At 48.1% G+C, this 19,605-nt stretch overlaps 1 protein-coding gene and 1 long non-coding RNA gene across 3 annotated transcripts in view; one reads left to right on the forward strand and one right to left on the reverse strand.

The window, feature by feature from the left end:
* Cnksr3 (CNKSR family member 3) overlaps positions 1-19,605 on the reverse strand; it is a 96,334-nt gene that overhangs the window by 69,582 nt on the left and 7,147 nt on the right. The window lies entirely within an intron of this gene.
* Positions 844-15,634, forward strand: LOC125357428. The gene is made up of 3 exons (XR_007212150.1): positions 844-1,013; positions 9,481-9,485; positions 15,622-15,634. It is a non-coding gene; the product is annotated as an uncharacterized LOC125357428 (long non-coding RNA).

Genomic DNA, 19,605 nt, shown 5'->3' on the forward strand with positions numbered 1-19,605 from the left:
ACCCATCCAAGGGTGAGGCCAAGGCCGCTAACATCACCCAACGCCAGATAAGGGGGGGGCTGTGACAGAAGGTCAGGCCTGCTCTGCTAGGACTGTGTCCCAAGGACAGACTGCAGGCAGCAAAGTGCTCAGAAGGTTCTGGTGAGGCCCCTAGGGCCATGACCAAACTCCTCTGCTCCTTTAGCCCCTGGCACAGCAGCTGCCCAGACGGAGGACTCCTTCTAATGCTGTTACACACTTGATGCTTGACACACACTTGACCTTGAGGCTGTTACACACGTCGGCGAATCTGCCTTCAAGGTCACCCACCCTATGGGACGTGCAATCTGCTCTCCGTTCTTCCTGGTGCCCCTTGTAGCAGTCCGGCCCCTTTTTATCTTTTTCCTTTGTTGTATGCCCTTGCTGGGGCTGGAACTCGGGGCCTCGTGTTCTTTGCTTAGCTTCGGCACTCTACCACTTGAGCCTCCACCGGAAGCTTTTTGCTGGTTCGTTGGAGGTAAGAGACTCACACACATTTCTGCTCAGGACTGGCTTAGAACCACAGGTCCTCAGCCTCTTGAGTAACTAGGATTACAGGTGTGAGGCACCCAGCTTTCTGGACACCCCAATACCCTGCCTCCCCACCCCCAGCCAAGTGAGTCCTGCTCCCTCTTGGCCTGTGTATCAGCTACTCTTGTGTCTGACACCCTCATAAAGAAGAGCTGCTTCCGTGCGGGGCCATGACCCTCATCTCTTGTCTCCCCAGCACCTGGTCCCTCAAGACAGCTGCACCTCAAGTGACATGGCTCATGGCTGCCGGAAATGCATGTACTCTTTCAACGATGCCATCTCTGAAAGGATTGGCCAGAGAAGGAGGCACAAAGCATGAACACCCTTTCACTTACAACTCCTTTTGTAAAATGAATTCTCTCTCTCTCTCTCTCTCTCTCTCTCGCCTGGAGGCTGCACATTTTAAGTGTCCTTTGGGGTCTCTTCTTCTGCAAATGATCTAGCCATTTGTCACAGCACAAGAAGTATCTGTGGAGACGCGGAGAGGAAAGGTGAAGGCCGCTGAGAGTATCCGCTGGATGCACAGACAACGTCTGCCTCCCGCCTGCACTGTCTCTAATCCCCACCGGCTCCAACTTTCTTTTCTGGAAAGGCAAGTGGTTTCAAACAGGGGAGAAATACACACTGGTTCCTGGCTTTTGCTTTCTCTGTCTATTTGAACAACTCAACCTACACATTCTGGCCCTCGGAGTCTCCAGGTGAAGGGAGAGGAAAAGTCAAGAGTCCAGGATATAAGACATGCCTCCGGCTAAAGGGAAAGCTGCTTCGTCCAGTGCAGAGCTCGCACTTTCTTTTCACTAGCGTGCAGTTGGGAAGTGAGAGGCTCCTGCCTACCTGACCAAGGCTGGCTCTCGGTTAGAAGGGCAGCCACGTTGGCCAGACCTCACAGAAATCAGCGTGAGTCACGGCGCCAGCTTCTCCAGCCCCAACCAGAGCTCTGACATGGAGAACCCCTGACAAATAACAAAGCAAAGTGCTCAGCTGCTCCAGCCCCATTCGGGCACAAAAGAAGTGGGGGTGGAATTGTTTCCATATTTCTCATGAACACACATCTGACCAGGAGAGGTCAGGAATGCATGAGTCAACACGGGCCTGACACGTGATCTCCACGCACATCAAGCCCCCTGTGAAAAATTCACCAGGGGAAGGACTAGACAGAACTCCCAGGAGAGGCCTATCTCAACATCGGATTTGCTATTGAGCATAAAAAAGAAATATCCTTTTACATAGAGTTTTAATTTGTTGTTGTTGTTGTTCACCAGGAAACACCTGGAGAAGACTTTATCATTTTAAACTTGGGCCAAAGTAACTTGAGATTTCAGACTAGCGACTCACTGTAACTGTAGATGCTGGTAAACACACACACGTACACACACACGTGTGCACACACACACACACACACACACACACCACACACTGGTGGAGATGAAATCTATCCTGGAATAGACTCTGGACTTACTGTACTGTGGGGAGATGGAAAGAGGTAAATAAATCACAGAATGGCTGTAATTCCAGAGGGGTAATTTGAGGAGAAGTAAGACTTTCTCTTTGTTGGCTGTCAGCAGCTGAAACTTATCCACTGGAACCAGGGTCTAGGCCATCCCATTTCATGACGAAGGAATACACAAGGATAAGAAGAAGAACAAATAACAAGTATTAGGCCCTGAGCCTTTCTATACCATGCAACACGAGTGCAGCACCCCCTCTGGTGATTCCCTCACAACCATAACCGCCAGGTGACACAGAACTATCTGATGCTACAGCCTGTGAGAGCAGACTGAGAAGGGCTAAGTGTTCACATTCATACTGAGTAAGAGCTACATACAGGGAGGATTCAATGCGGGGTTCACAGTTCTGCTTGCCCCTGGCTGGCCTTCTCCCAAAGGCCCAGTCTCCTGCTCAGTGCTACTGCGAGATGGAGGACCTTTTTAAGATGAGCCCTAGTGGAAGGTCTTTACTGTACTGCAGGCGGCATGACCTTGGCAGAGATTGTGGAACACCAGCTCCTCACTGTCCTTTTGCTCTCCAAGCCTGAAAGTGAATGGTTCTGCCATGCACGGCCACCCAAGACCACAAAGCCAACCAATCATGAGTGGGAACTTCCAATCCTGCAAGGAAAAGTAGACAGACCTCTCTTCCATTTAAGCTGATCGTCCCTGGTAGTTTGCGGTAGTGATGGAAATTTCACTGGCTCCTACATTAGAGTACAACTTCCCCAGGATGGTAAAGCACCTGCTCATGGCGGGGCATCGTGAGCAGGGTGGATACAGAGAGGAAGAGGCCCCCCACTAGTCCTTGCGTGAGCATTTCTCACTTGTCCATTGCAAAGAGGTGACCCTACCGAACTGCAGCCAGCAACTTCCTGTGCCGCAGAACATGCTCCAGGTTCCCACCTCTGTCCATACCCCGAACTCATGAACCTGCATTGAAAGAGTTCACTGTGTCATTCATATACCTCGTGACTGAGATTGCTCTGCCACATAGAAATTCTAATAAGTTATCTACCTATCTGGTCACAAGTATCTAAGTACCTAAAACTCATAAGCGTCTGTTTTTCATCCTTCCTTCTTTTGTATGGTAGCAACTGGCAATGTGAGATGCAAGGACGTGAGGTGCCCGTTGCTAAGTCTCCTCCAGAGTTACGTCACCCATTTTACACAGTTTGATTTCATTCCTGTCTGCACTGTTATTATTTTTAAAGGAGACCTGACTACCCATCCTGGGCTACGCATAAAACAAAAAGAAGGACTGCAGGTGGCTCGCAAATGGTCAAGGCAAGAAGACTCCTTCCCCTGTTTAAAAAAACACACATGGAGGTCAGAAAGACAACATTCCAATGGCAACTGGGGCTGGGACACAATGGCTGCTCCCTGCAGGGGGGCAGCGGGGTTCCCTGGGGCTCAGGAGGCCCAAGTGTTCAAGACAACTTGAGCATTTTGTCCCCAGCCCACGAACGAGAAACAATCACCTGCTTCACTTCCCCTTCTCCACCGATTCTGGCGCTGGCATGCAAAGAAGTTATCAGGCCCTTAGGATCCAGCAATAACCCACTCCCTCTTAAGGAGACTTCGCAAGCTAGGAAATCCGAAATCGCAGACAAAACTGATTATGTTTGGTGGCATAAAAACCACTTCTGAAAGGTTTAGCTTCCTCTAAATGTAGTCATGTGAAATAATATTTAGGATGATTCAACATTTAAGAAAAAAATCAGCTCAAATTCAACCTAGATGTGGATCCATTTGCCAAAAAAAAAGCAAGAATTTTGAATGAAGAAGTATAAACTTGGGCAGGAATGTCTAGGTAGGGTTGTAGGAGATGCTAATGGGTGGATCTGAGAAAGGACAGGGATTTTAGGGTGGAGAATGGGTTCCGATCTTAAATTCTTCACACAAAATTCTTCTGAATAATTTGGCAAGTAAATATAGAGTCTATCTGCTGGCAACAGGAAGACAATGGGGGGAGGAGTCGATGTATGAAAACAAAACCACATTCCACGGCTCCCAAATGTTTAATCAGAAAGGATTTTCCCATTAATATTCTTGTGATTACTAAACTTCTCCGTGCAGCCGCACTTCTGCCGGGTTCGCTCCCAGCAGCTGTTTCCTATCATTCATTCTCCATTTCCTCCCAAAGGCCGGGGAAGCCGAAAGGCAGTTCTGTCCGGTTCCAGAAGCTGAGCATGCAAAGATGCATCCATATCTTTCCCCCCTAAGGAATCTTGGAACAAGGACGGTGAGGAGTCTAAGGCAAAGAACCTTTCTCCTTGCCCACACCCATGCCCTGCGCCTCCAGCCACCCGACCGCTTTGACTCGGTATCCCGTGCTCCTCAGCTGAGGTCCCACTCTTCATCTCCAGAGGGTTACCCGTCAATCCCACCACCTCTGACTGCTATGGAAGGGACTGACCAATGGGAACAACGTGGCGACAGCTGCATCAACACCAGTGCTCCGTCTCTCCCTAGGGCTCTAAGGTGCCTTACTTGGAGGCCCAAGCCTCACCCCGAATGTGACTGGCACATCTCCCTTCATGCTCTAAAATCATCCACAAACAACAGCCAGCCAGCCAAACACACACACACACACACACACCCTGAACAACTCCTAGCTCTATCAACACGCCCCTTGCATAACTGAATGCATCAGATCACACTGTGATAGCTGGTGTTGGCATCTCTTGGCCTGAACCCTTCTCAACACTGTACCCCCAAAACCTGACAGTGGCTCTAGGCCATCACAGGCAGTCAGAATCAGAACTGCATTGCAGAAGGGGGAGAAACAGCGATGCCTAACACTGGCAGTGGAAACCTCCCAAGCCCTAAGTTTTATAGGACGTGGGAGAGGGGCCAATAAGGGTCAGGCTAGGAAAACAGTATAATCAGAAATATCTTGAACGGAGAGAGTGTGCAACATTCAGTTCTCACCTAGATTAGCCAAGTAATCCAGGGAGCCATGAAACTCTCGGGTTCAAGGTCCTATAACTAGTGGATATAACAATTCAAGTGCCCCCACTCACTAAAGCCTATAATCCTCACTGTTTGGGAGGTAGAGATCTGGAAGGCTGGTTCAAAGCCAGACTGTGCATTAAAATTCATGAGATCCATCCTGACCAGTGGCTGGATATGATCTAATGCACCTGTCATTCTAGCTCTGAGAGAAGCACAGAGGGGCGGATCACAGGCCAGGCCCGATGCACATCAAGTAAGACCTTATCTAAAAGAACAACCAACACCAAAAAAAAAAAAAAAAAAAAGGGTTGGCAGAGTAGCTCAAGTAGTAAAGAAATTTTTTAGCAAGTACAAGGCTAATGCATTTGGACTGGATTGATCTAAGGTCATCATCAAGCTCAAAATTATAGTCAGTGATGAAGGAAATACATATGTATGGAGATTACAGGCTTGGATTCACAGTCCCAGGTAAAAAGCCCCGTCTTACCCTCCCAGGAGAAGCCAGGAAATACCTCATTTACTTAATATACAGACTGACTCCAGCTCAAAATACTACGTAAGATTAGTCCCCTAATCAGCCCCCCTAACCGGTGGCTCATGCCTGTGATTCTAGCTATCCAGGAGGAGGAGATCTGAGGATCACGGTTCAAAGCTGGCCCAGGCAGAAAAGTCTGTGAGACTCCTATCTCCAATAAACTATTCAGAAAAAGCCAGAAGTAGCACTGTGGCTCAAGTGGCAGAGCACTAGCCTTGAGTACAAAGAGGCTCAGGGGACAGCCTCCAGTTCCTAAGTTCAAGTCTCAGGACTAAGGGAAAAAAAAAAAAAAGATCAGTGTCGTGGCATGGCCTTATACCTTGTGTTTCTTCATCACCAGTTCTTCTTTGTGTCCCTCATCTCAAACCTAAATACGATGTTCTCCAAAATAAAACAGATCATGCTTTGGAAATACATAGCAATTGTGACCATGTTAAGTGAGGTAAGATGTGCTTGCAGATTTAACTTGAGCACAGACAAATTAGATCTTAAGACTGTAAACAGAGAGCTCTGCATTTGCCCCTGGCCTTTTAAACCTTCAGAAAGCATTTTCATTTAACCCATTCCTGCTCTGCCTTCTCACACATCAAGGTGGCCAATTCCGCTGAAGACAAGCCACCCATCGGCTGAGAAATGAACTCTCTAGGATGTTTTCTGTACACTTTTTTAAGCTTTTAAATGTGCGAGTTTGGAAACTGGCAGCATCTAAACGATACCGTGTACAAATCTTAGTTCTGGCTCCCATCCTCCTAGCCAGAGTTCAAAAGCAAATCTAACAATGATGACAGAAAGGCTGCCAATGTACTTCTGAGAGTGCTACTTAACACAAAAAATATTAGACAGATAGCTTCACCTGCAATCTGACCTGGAAGGTGTCTGCCAACTTTCTCAAGGGCTGGAATGGGCTTTCTCTGGCACACACACCTTTTTTCCAGTTCTCAGACAGCTTTTGTACATTATCCACTGCTAAACCCTGTTCCAGAGCAACCCCACTAACTAAAATATAAGAATACGTGCTCGCTTGGCTCCAAGATGCCGTACAACAAGTGTCCTTCGTTGCTACATAGGCAAATCAGGTCAACGCTTAAAACGCTTTTCAATCAACACCCTCCGGCCTCCCAGAACAAACATCGGGGCCTGAGCCTTCCTCATCACAACTTCAGAGGACTCCTAACACCAGCCTGGCGAACTTCTCCCGACCCAGGGTTCCTTCCAGCAAAGCTGCTCTCTGCCATCCCAGGAGACCCATCTGCCCTTGGCACAGGCCCCCTAATTCCATGACTTGAGAACAGAGGGAAGCAAGCGTGGTCTACAGAGCAGCAGCCTTCACCAATCCTATTCCCACAGCATTCACTGGACCAATCTTATGAAATAATGTCTTGGCCCAAAAAGAAACCAGGCTGGTTTCCTTAATAGGGCTGGGCCAGACGGAGTACCTTCCAGGTAGGGCTGGACTCCGTGATGTACACACTCTACGGACACACCCACGTGCTACCACCACACCCAGAGTTATCAAAAGCCACAGGAAATCAGGAAATGTAGTAAGGCTCAGGCAATCACTCCCATCAATCCAGAACCGCAGCCTTGCAGGGCAGCTGGTGGTGGCTACCCCTTCTGGGCCACTTAGACTCCCTTCCACCAAGGTGGGCTGTCAAGTGCTATGTTCGTCGAACATTTGGGGAGGGGGGAATGTGTTCAGAACTCCTCACCATCCCCTCTCCCCAGGGTGAAGGTTGAAAGGGGGACTGATTTCCCTTGAATGTCACCTTGGACAACAGAGTCCACAAAGAACACATGATCCAATATTCCCTTGACCATCGCTCTCCGGGGATGTGATGTGCCACTGGATTAAAAAGGTCAAGCACTGGTAGCTCACACCTGTAATCCTAACTACTCAGGAAGCTGAGAACTGAGGATCCTGGTTCAAAGCCAGCCTGGACAGGTAAACTTGGTAAACTCTTTCCTCTACCTAACCACCAAAAAGCCAGAACTGAAGTTGTAGATCCAATGTTAGAGCTCTAACCCTAAGTGAGAAAAAGCTAAGCAGGAGCGCAAGACCCTGAATTCAAGTCTCAGTAACAGTGGGGACAAAAAAAAAGCTATGCGCTGGTAGCTCACATCTGTAATCCTAGCTACTCAGGAGGCTGAGATCTGAGGATGGCAATTCAAAAGCTAGCCTGGGGAAGACAAGTCCCTGTGAGACTCTTCTCCAATAAACCATTCAAAAGAAAGAGAGGGGAAGGAAGGGAGGGAGGGAGGAAGAGAGAGAGAGAGAGAGAGAGAGAGAGAGAGAAGAGAGAGAGAGAAAGGAAGGAAGAAAGGAAGGAAGAAAGGAAGGAAGGAAGGAAGGAAGGAAGGAAGGAAGGAAGGAAGGAAGGAAGGAAGGAAGGAAGGAAGGAAAGAGGTGCTGTGGTTCAAGTGGCAGAGCACTAGCCTTGAGCACAAAGAGGCACCCAGGCCAAGTTCAAGACCCAGGACTGGGGGGGGGGGGGAAAGCTTGTTTCATGAGAAGCACAAACTACCCTGCTAGAGATGGCAGGTTTTGCCAGCATAGGCCTGGCATTTTCTTAAGCACTGGCAACCAGGCACACTCTGGAGCCACAAACTTTCTCTCCTTTGGCTCAGTGAACCCAGCACAGCCTAGGAAGTTCAGTAACAGCAAGGTCACAAACTCCAAGAGAAGCTAGCTGACCAAGCAACCTGCAGGCCCCACCCAGCATCACACACCCAAGAGGAGACAGTAAAGGATCCAGATTCCGGAAGTCATCCACGGTCTGACTGGCAGCGCCTACAGACACAGAATGAGGAAAGGCCCACACACAAATAAATACACTTATCTGTGCAGCCATGAGACAGGGGGGTGAGTACAGGAGGTTATGAATGAACACATGAATGCATGCAAAATCTTTAACAGCAGCACAATTACTCCTCTTCTGCAGGTAATTAACTACAGGCCTGTACTCCGAGACAGACATACTGAGAATCAAGATTTCTAAGGCTTTCTGGGTTTTTGCTTCTTCCTGGTCAAGGGCTAACCAAAGATCCTCACTGCCCAGCTATAATGTGAGTAAATAGAGCAGCCTTAACCACCTCCAGAAACAACTGCAATACCTTCGTTTGAAACAGGGTTAAAAATGATGATTGCTTAAAAAAAAATTTTAAAAAGAATGTTAACTAGATGGAACAAGGCACAAAACAGACAGCTCTCTTCCTGACATCTCACAACAATGTGTCATTGTCACCGTAACTTCTGACAGGCAAAGAGCAAGCAAAGTTTGCAAGATCTATACCATGCCATCTGTTTTCATGAGAAAAGCAAGACAGCCTTATGATGTGCATTTTTAAAACCTCGTAGTTACATAGTTGGCACCAAGGATGACGATTCTTCACCGTAAGCCACAAAATGATTTGGAGATCTTTCCATGACAATCGAGTCATTGTACAAGTCTACCACAATGAAACTTCCTGAGGCAGACTTCCCAGAAAGTTCTCCCTTATTCCTAAGGTTCCTTACAAGTATTTAGATTTTTTTTTTCTTAGACAAATGTGCTTCTTCTCTTTGATTTATGAGACAATCATTCGAGGAGATGGAATTTCTTCAGCAGAGCTGGACCAGTAATCTGAACTTTAAAGTTAAAATTTAATTTTTAAATCAGAAAGTATGAAAATGGTACCAATCTGCCTGCTACTTATTTGTTGACTTGTTAGTTTTTGGTGAGGTAGAAGGATGAATCCAGACTTTGTGCCTGTTAAGCAATTAAAATATGTTTTTGACACAACACCCATTTAAGGCAGATTTTATAAAACACAAGGAGGTTAAAAAAAATCTTTAGGGGCTGGGGATATAGCCTAGTGGCAAGAGTGCCTGCCTCGGATACACGAGGCCCTAGGTTCGATTCCCCAGCACCACATATACAGAAAACAGCCAGAAGCGGCGCTGTGGCTCAAGAGGCAGAGTGCTAGCCTTGAGCGGGAAGAAGCCAGGGACAGTGCTCAGGCCCTGAGTCCAAGGCCCAGGACTGGCCAAAGAAAAAAAAAAATCTTTAGGGCATAAACATAAGCCCGCTGATACAAAAAGAACTCACAAAAAAATTACAAATTGTACATCTGCAGATGTTAACTGAAAGCTAAAAGAACAGCTGTTTTCTGTACAGTCCTTCAAGGTATAGAAGAGTCACAACGCAAATGGGGCAGGGAGGGACAGAAGCAGAACACTGGGGTTGGGGTTTGTTTTTAATACAGGAACTATGAAGAACTAAACATTTCCCTGGTCGAATTATTTTAAAGCCCACATTCCACTGACTTTGAACTCTGGACTTGTGAGAAGGGAAGTTTTCCCCAGAAGTGATGTTTTAAAACGACGGGACAGAAGTGACAATCCAGACAAGAACGGGAGGGGCCCGGAGGAGGGGCGGCCACACCCTCCCAGCCCCCACCCCCACCCCACCCCTCCGGGACTGTGTGTTCTTATAGAGTTCAGGAACCCCGAAACGAACAACCACGTGGCAGCCAAGCGTGTGACTCACAGAAGCTGAGTGTTCAGGGTTTCGGTCCAAAGTCATTGTTCCATACCGCCCCACACAGGGTCAAGATCAGGTATAAGGCTCACCAAGGAAGTGCGGGGCAGGGGCGGGGGCGGGGGGGGGGGGAGGGCAGGGGTGGAAAGAATGGATATGCTGCTTATCCTGCATGCCAGAGCGCCCTAGTCTGGGGGCGAGTGGGGGGGGGGGAGACGACACACACAACTGTGATATATATATATATATATATATATATATGTATATATATGCACCCACACACCCTCAGTGGTATTTCTGATTACTTCTCAAGAGTCAATGCCAGTAAAAGCTATGTTTTGGCTGGCCCCAGTGGAATGAAGACTCAACATACAAAGACCACATTATACTCGGAGCTAGAAGCCATTATTAATCATTAATCAGCAACGGGCAGCCGATGGCGGGTGATAGCGCACCCAACACCCACAGCTCAAGGTGTGACCATCAGGGCACACCCCTCAAAACGGCCGGCCTCTTCCCAACCCAGATCTCACTGATTCCCTTCCACTCCGCACTGCCTTCCCTTTTCCTCCTTGTCCTGTCAGCCCAAACTCCTCTTAAAAAATAAATAAGCTCAAGTCAATGTGTAGTAGATCCCTTTAAACACACACACACACACACACACACACACACACACACACACACGCTTCATGTTTCCTTGTGCTCTAAATCAGATCCGTTTTACCTTTCACAGATCAAAGGAAATAAATACCCAGAAAGTCAACTTCCTTTATCATCTAGCCCTACGGTAGTACCTTCCCCCCCACCCACCCACCCCCGCCGGCCCCCCTCCTGTAGGAGCAACTCCTACAGTTCAGTGCCACCCAGAACTGGCGAGACAGAATTCTGGACTACTGATTCATTATTTTAAAATAAATGCACACTACTGTAAATGCACGAATGCGAGTATACAAGAGACATGTGCGTAGTGTACGTACTGCCAACGTATACCCACACATGTCCAAACACACGCATACTTCCTCTGTAGGGAAAAGCCACTAGAAGAAATGAAGTCCTTCCCTGGTCTTCAGCTACAGGAAGGACGCTGTTGGTCCAGAAGCTTCTGCCCCACCTCTCATGCTCTGCTCTGTTCTGGCCTCATCTAGCACGAGTCAATTCTTGCGGTTAGTAGCAAATGCCATGCTGTTTCTTGCCTCTCCGTTTCTGTCAAGAACCGTCCTCCCTCTACTTCGGGCCTGGTTCTCCTTGTTCATCCCACAGTCTCTGTCTAGAGGTCTCTTCCTCCAGGAATCTCCCTGTTCAACACCCATTCAAATCGGAGCAGGCTACCCTCCCGCTGAGCTTCTACACGACCCCAGGCGCACATGCCCGATGGCTTGTTTGCACTCCACTCCACTCAGTCCCAGAAACCTGTGTAGTCCGCTACATAGCAAGAAAGCCTTGTCAACGGCAGGTGCTCAATAAATAGCTCATGAATTATATTAGAAGTTGATCGGTCTTTCTCAGATTGCACCAATCCCCCTGCATAGCTTCAACCCCTGGGCTTCAAGAGACATTTTTTTTATGTATGAGTTCATGGCATTCTGGACGTGTCAGATAAATCTTACGAAGATAAAGCTAAATCATCAACATCAGGGGATTATTTTTGCTCCAAAATTTTGGATGGATACACTGTAATAGATCTTTTCTACCCAACTGGGTAAGAGATGGAATAACACCAAACCCAGGTAGAGAGCTACTTAATCTCCTTTCCAATGTTTAATTTCTCAAATAATGCAAACAAATGGAAAGAGACTCTGCTGAGCGAAGTTTTCAGAGGAAGCCAGAAGCACACAACCAGACACCGAATGAGCGGCTTTGTTGGTCTTGGTGATTGCGTCTTGTCATATATCAAACCACTGGACAGTTACCAATGACATCAGTGGGTTACAGATTTTAAGGGAACTAAAACCAAATGCACACAACACTTAAGTCAACTTGAGAACCCATGGCGCTCTGTTCATTCCGAGGGCCACTTTACCATCAGGCAGTTTCTCAAGACCTCAATCCACCCTCCACTTGTCCTTAGTTTACTCTGATCAGATATTTGTCCCACTCCCTTGCCAATGCTAACCTGTTGGATTTACCAATGATAAAACCACAGCCAATACCCATGATCCATTCTTAGTCCTTTCATTGACTCAACCACAGAATAAGACTGGGTGCTCCCTCCCTCCCCTGGGTCCATCTACTCCAGCTTTTAGGACACCACTAGCTCCTGGTTTCAGTCACTGACAGCAACTTCCCAGCAACTTGCTGGTTCATCATGTTGCAGACTCCCAAACTACATCTGCACTGTCCCAGATCTCACCTCTTCTTTTCTCTCTCCTCCAGTTCCTGTCTCCCTACACTCACTCAACTCAATGATATCATCCAGGCTCATGTACCACGTACACTCCAAAGACCAACAACGTTCTCTAGCATCAACATCACACAGGACATCCACGGGAATACACACACACACACCCAACTACCTTCTTCACTTGCTGGGCTAGTGAGCACTGACTGCCAATTGACATCCCAGAGCTGCTTCTCTTAAACCCACTTCTCCCAAGCTCTTCCGCACCTCGGCAGACAATAGCTCTGCCCTTCCTTCCATGCCATCTAACGGAAGTCTTAGGGGTGTCTTCCACATCCTTCCCAATCTTTCAGTAATCCTCATGGTCTTCACCTTGTGGCTCATCACCCAGAGATGAGCCTCTCTCCCGGTGGCCACGGCTTCCCCTGGTCAAGGATCATGTTCCATGTGGTTATTGCCATGGGGTGCAAACTGGGTCCCTGACTCTGCCTGCCCACAGTCACCATGGAATCTCAAAAGGCAAGTCTGATCCCACTCTTTGGCTCAAAATGGCGCCAATGGTTCCCCAAAACTCAGAACCAGAGCCAAAGTGTTTGTCATCTTCTGTCCTCTGCACTCAGCTCCTGCATCCTTCCTTCCCTCCCTCTGTGGCAGGCACTCCACTCTCCTTGTCTCTTCAACACGGAAGGCCTTCTCCAAAGGGCATCTGTGTCTGCTGTTCCTTCTGCCAGCAACCATCTGCCTTCCGTTGGCCGTGCTGCTCACCGAAACTTTCCCTGGCCACCCTGGTTCACAACTACACCCTGCCCACTTCTGATACCCATTCAGAGGCTGTCCACAAGGCATGGATTGTATCTGTACGCTGTGCATTTGACAGACCGTCTGTCCCCACTGCAAGATAGAATCCAGTGTCTACTTTGTTCCCGGCTATCGCCTCAATTCTTGGGGCAGTGTCTGACAGAGCAGGCCCTCAAAACATCTGCAGGATGCCTGTCAACCAAACTTGGAGAAGGTTCCAGTCCCTGGGCACCTGATAGCTACTGTCCTTAGCAAACAACGGGTGAGAAGAGTTGATTGAACGGCTCCAAATGTGCCCTAGCGACAGAACCTTCACCAAAGCTTTGCTCGTAGACAAATGGGGTGACTGTTAACTTAAAAGTCAGAGATGAGAAGTTAGCAAGCTTTAATAAAAACACCAGAGCACACAAGAATAAGACAATAATCTCTCCATTTGTGGCAGATCCTGTCACATGGCCACGTCGTGCCTGTTGAGGGAAGGCTCGCCACCTCCTGCGTGGCCCAGCCCGCCCTTGGCTTTCCCTTGGCTGGTCTTCTCCACATACTCCCCACTTCCTGGGGCAACCCTGAGTAGGCAGGAACCTCAGAGAAGTGGCTCATCCACCCACAGGGCCACGGGACCAGCTGCGTCAGCAGAACTCTCGCTCTCACGAAGCACTGGACGGGACTTCCAGGCTCACCCCAAGATGCACCACACGCACACACCCATTTCATGCCCTCCTAGGGAGCGCTGGCCCATTGGGTCCTGGGTGCTAAGTCTCTGACAGGATGGGCCAGCCCGGGAATAACTCAGGGTGTCGTGCTCATGTATATTGCATCATTTCACACTCAAGTCTGAGGACTTGCGGCTACTCTGTTTTAACACATCGCATGTGCCAAACTGCATGGTACTTGCACCTCGTTAAAACAGGAGACAATTAAAGACTTCAGTGAGGGGAGGGCACTTTTCCTAAACGCTAGAATCAGGCAAGGTGGCAGCATTACTCAAATGCATGATCTGCACACTAGAGCTGTGTTGGGGGAGGGGGAGGGGTGTGTGTCGGTGTTCTCACACTCAGATTCACTGAGCCCTCCAACGCCAAATCCAACACATTGAGTGGTACGGCTATGCCCGGTCATAAAACAGGAACTGTAAAGTTTTCGTATTCAGTCCCAGCAGAGGCTCAGCACGCATGTCTGGAGAGGGAGACCTCCCCCTTCATTAACACCGATGGAGAGACCTCCGTTGGTCAACCTCCCTGGCCGCGTCTCAATATCTAATTGAGTCTCCGCTCCCCCAAAGTCCTCCCCAATTCCACAGTGCTGCCCCAACAGTAAGCCACCTTTCAACCCTCTGCGTAAGTCCACCACTGCCCAGCGGGTTAAGAACCAAGTTCTTAGAAGTCAGTAAGTCACCAAGAATGGATCATGAACCACCTAAAAATTACTACCTTGTAGCCTGTAAATAAATGTGGCATACGGGCCCAAGTAATTCTGAAAGGTAATTCTTGAAAGCCTGAGCAAGGGCCTGGTTCTACGTAGAACTACCTCCCTACCAAACTTCCCAGAGATAGGTTTCAGTTGCATCTATTTCACCTTCATTAACTGCATGACAAATAGTTTGGTTTTATTTTTTTTAAGGAACTTTTTTTTGGGGGGGAGGGGGGGAGGTTACATTTTTTAAGCTTTCAGCTCAGTGCCAGTGGCTCACTGTAATCCTAGCTACTCGGGAGGCTGAAATCTTAGGATCAAAGTTCAAAGCCAACCCAGGTAGGAAAAATCTGTGAGACTCTCATCTCCAATTAACCACCCGAGCTGTGACTCAAGTGGTAGAGTGCTTTGAGCATAAAAGCTCAGGAACAGTGCCCAGGCCCTAAGTTCAAGCCCTAGGAGCCGCACAAAACAAACAATGGACTACACCAACCCCAAAAGAGCCTTTCACCTAGAAGTGCAACCCATTTGCCACCCTGAGTATTTCTCTTCGCTGGTTTTCCTTGCCCTCAATTCCCCTTGGGTCTCCGTTCTGTGTTGAAAAGCCAAATCCTGAAAGCTAACTGAGAAAGAAGGACTCGCCACTCTTTCAGTAGAAGTGGGGAGATAGTGCACTCTGCCCTCCATACTAGGAGGAAAATTCCACACGGAGCCCTTCAGACCCCAAGGCTGAGTGTTCACAGGGGGACACAACCAAAGCAGCCCTGGACCTGGGGCTGAGCAGCTGGCTTGGAGCCGACCAGCACCAGTTCTGCCTCTGCCTTACCCATTCGGTGGAGAGGGCACTGAAGAGCCCAGGCACGCTAACCCATCTGCACAAACATGTCACAATCGTTTCCATTGGAAAAGTTCTTCCAAATCACTGGGGGTATTCACTGAAGGCCACCAGTCACCAGAACATGGGGTTGTGCTGCCTGAAACACCAGGGAAGTAGAAGGAAACAGGGCATCTCTCCGTTGCCTGCAGCAGCAGTCCCCTGAGAGACACAGCTCAAGACACAGCTTCCTGATGCAAATCAAAACAACGCTGAGATCCCATCTCAAAGATGGAAGACTGGCTACACGGAGAATCTGAACACACAAACACTGGGGGAAAGGGAAGCCTAGGCACTGCTGGTGGGAATGTACAACCACTCTGGAAGGCAGCTCAGGGGGTCCTCAAAAAACTAAACATGGAACGGCTTATGATCTAGCCATCACTCTTGGGCATCTACCCAGACCATTACGAGTCAGTATAGGGTAGACACTTGTACATCCATGTTCATTGCTGCACTATTCACAACAGCCAAGTCACAGAAGCAGCCCAAATGCCCTACAATGGATGAGTGGATCAAAACCCGGTGGTACACACACAATGGAATTTTACTCACCCATTGAAAGAATAAGTTTGTGTCATTTGCAGAGAAATGGATGTACCTAGAACAAATCATGGTAACTGAGGTAATCCAGAGACAAACAGTACGTGTTTTCTCTCAAATGTGGAAGCTAGAGCTAAAACACAACACTAAACCTGAAAATTATACAGGGCTCTATGCGTTTACACACAAAGTAACTGAAGAAGGGTTCAGGTAGGGGAGGATTCCAAAGATGTAACTCCTCTGAGCATCTAAAGTACTATTTATCAAAACAAATTGCAAGAAATGGAAACTTGGGGTTTGTTTGTTTTGTTGTTCCTTGTGGGGTAAGGTGGAGAGCACAGGTGTGAAGGAAAGAAAGGGTGAGCAAATGCGTCACTGTATTCAATGCACACTATGTAAGAAATGTCGTCTGTCAGTAGGGATGGGAGGGGGGTAATGGGAGAAAGCAAAGGAAGGGGTAACATAACCCAAGAAGCAGTGGACTTAAAGCCTGACTTTGGAAATTGTAACCCTTTCATACAATTCCTTAAAAATAACAATTTAAAACAAGAAAAAAAAAAAAAAAAACAGCACAGCTTCCTGGGTCCTCTGAAGATTTTTGGGCCCATGTGTGCGGTGTGTCCGTGGTTAGCGGGAGCCCAGTCTCCATCCACACGACAACGGTGCCCACAGCTCCCAGAGGCGCTGCCTCGAGCCGTCACCCCGCACCCGAAGCCAGCCCCGCTCTCCTGCGGCTCACGGATCCCCTGCCACAAGCTATGCTGGCTACAGCATCGTTCTTGAAGGCACTGCGGTAGGAAATTGACTCTCGAGAGCAGAAAACGCTGTTGGAAATAGCTTTTGAGAAATGTTGGCATGTTCAAGCAGTGGTCCAAAGGGGATGCCGTACAACAAAGCAGTTTACGAACACAGCGCGTCTTGATCAATGTCACCCCTTTCGACATTCTTTCCTCCCCCCTCCCCGCCCCCCTACAACCCACCCTTCCCTCACTCTTCTCAACGTTTAGGGTATGGATTGAATTTTTCTGCCACTTAACAAAGCAGTTCATGTATACAATGCATCGTGGTCCACCCCTTCCACGTTCTCACCCCTCCGTACGCCCTCCCCTCCCCTTCTATTTATTGCTCAATCCTGTGGGATTTACAATGAATTTCTGACTGTATTCAACCCCCCAAGCCCTTTCGCTCAGTCTACCTGTCTCCCCTTGGCCTCACCCCCCCCCCCCCCCCCCCGCTTCTCCTTGCAAGAACCTATTTCCTGGCACTTATTTTAGTTGGGTATTTATTTTAGTCTTTCTAAAGAATTAGACTATTTGAGCTCTCCATAGAGTCGATTGCACTGGGTGTACTAGAGACTGCAGGTACTGGGTAATTTGAAGGCATGCTTGTTTCTGTCTTTGAAACAGGGTCTACAAGGCTATCCTTAAACTTTCCATCCTCCTACCTCAGCCTTCCAAGTGCTGGAATTACCACCACCTCCGGCCCATTACGCACAGATTTCTGGGCAAGGTTGGAAACACACACATGAACACACACACACACGCACACACACACACACACACACAGGCAAATACACACTGACTCCCAAACCCAAAGCAATAAATTTCCCCTCTCTGAAAATAGGAAATAGAATGTTTCCTCTCACTAAAGAGTTTCCCTGGGGAAGGTGTGACTCAGGGATGATGGTAATCTCAGCCTTCAGCTGATGGACAGCATGTAGGGGGTTTCCTCCAAGGGGACTGACAGTCTCCTCCGTCTCCTTATCACTGGCCTGGAAGCTGGTGTGGGCAGTGGGATAAAGCCTCGGGCTATTCTGATACAAGACTCCTTTATCTTCAATTCCTTCCCCCACTGGTTCCTCCCTACTGAAAAGTAATGCAGTAATAAGAGTTAACCAAAAAAAAAAGTGTCCGATTCTTGCTGAGAAGTTCTCAAAATATCATCCAGTGAACCCAAATGACTATTTTTCCTAAAGCAAAAATTAGGACAGCCCATCAGTGGAACAAATCATTTTTAAGTCGGGATCTCACAGTTCCTGTATTCAAATACTTGAAAAGTGTTCGTACACAAAGCTCTCTCGTTCTGACCACCGGCTGATCCGCCGCATCCTAAAACACACAACCCCACCTGCCCTTCTGGTCCCAGGTCAAAAACGGTTCAATTAGCCATCTGATGGCAAAGAAAACAAACTAGGCTAAGTCCGCGCTCACAAAAACCCTATTCATAGATGAATCAGCAGCTTCAGAAACTGTAGCTCCCGCAGAATGTGCCAGAAAAGAACAATGAGGGACACAAGCATGTGGAGTCCTCCAGGCAACGTGCGTGGTCTCGCGGACATGAACCTGTTGGGGGAGAAATGGCGACGAGTGCAGGGCAGGGAGCTCTCTCGGCCTGGGAGGAGGAGGAGAGTAGGGACAGGGCTCCCAGTTGCCGACGGCGAGTTCGAAATGAGTGAGACACAAAACTATGCATGGAAGAAGCAAAGCTCGCCTTGAGTTTGGCTTCACAGAGGCGACATGAGAGTACCGGAACCTTAGTCCAAAACAGTTGTCTCCAGAATACTGGAAATGTCTTCTAGAAGGATCCTTGGACTCACTGCTGCTTCACGAAGCCAGAGAGATGCTTCAAAGCACACATCAGACGGCGCCAGCCCCCTGATTTCTGACATCACCAGGCCCCACAAAATCCTATTCCCCTCACCTACTACTACTACTCCTGTTCTTCATGACTCCGCCATGTCTGGTTCTCTTCTCCGAAGCGTCCATTAAGCTCAGTCAAGGAGAGCTTAATCATCAAATAAGCATTTCCAACCAAACCACTAATGTATTCAAAAAGAAAAAACAAAGCCAGGTACTGGTGGCTCAAACCTGTAATCCTACCTATGCAGGAGGCTGAAATCTAAAGATTGTAGGCTGAAGCCGACCTGGAAAGTCCATGAGAGGTTTAACTTTAATTAACCAAAAAGCAGGAAGTAGAAGTGTCTCTCAAGTGGTAGAGTGCCAGACTTGAGTGAAAAAGCTAAGGGACAGCTCCCAGGTTCTGAGGTCAAACCCCAAGACTGGCACCTCATAAAATAAAATAAGATAAACAAATCAGCTAAAAAAGTAAGTATAAAGAGTCCAAGGCAAAGCAGAAATGGGACCAGAAAACAATGAGATTTAAGAATGCTGTGTGTCTGTGTGTGTATCTGTGAGAGAGAGGCGAGGAGGATTAAGAGTCTAAAAGTGAACCAATTCATTCCATTGCTGAGCCACCTTTTGAAACAGTATAATACAAATCAACAAATTTCGGTAAAGCCATTACCTGGCAATAACTACCCCAAACTGCCAAAAGGTCAAGTTCAAAAACATCTAGGCCCAGCACTAGCTGTGTACAGACTAGAAGAAAAGGAGGGTGTCCTTGGCTTGTAAACCCTGAAGAAATGATAAGGAAAAACAAAAGCTCTAGAACCTGACCCTCCCCTCACTGGCCGAAGAGCAACTAGAAGGCTGATTAGGAAGTGACTAGAGGAGAAACCAGGACCAGACACACACAGAACCAACGGCTATGTGGGGACCTAGCTCCTGGGTGGCCTTTGGACCTTGCTCAACTCATTA

This window comes from Perognathus longimembris, chromosome 9, assembly GCF_023159225.1.
Source record: "Perognathus longimembris pacificus isolate PPM17 chromosome 9, ASM2315922v1, whole genome shotgun sequence".
Classification (NCBI taxonomy): domain Eukaryota; kingdom Metazoa; phylum Chordata; class Mammalia; order Rodentia; family Heteromyidae; genus Perognathus; species Perognathus longimembris.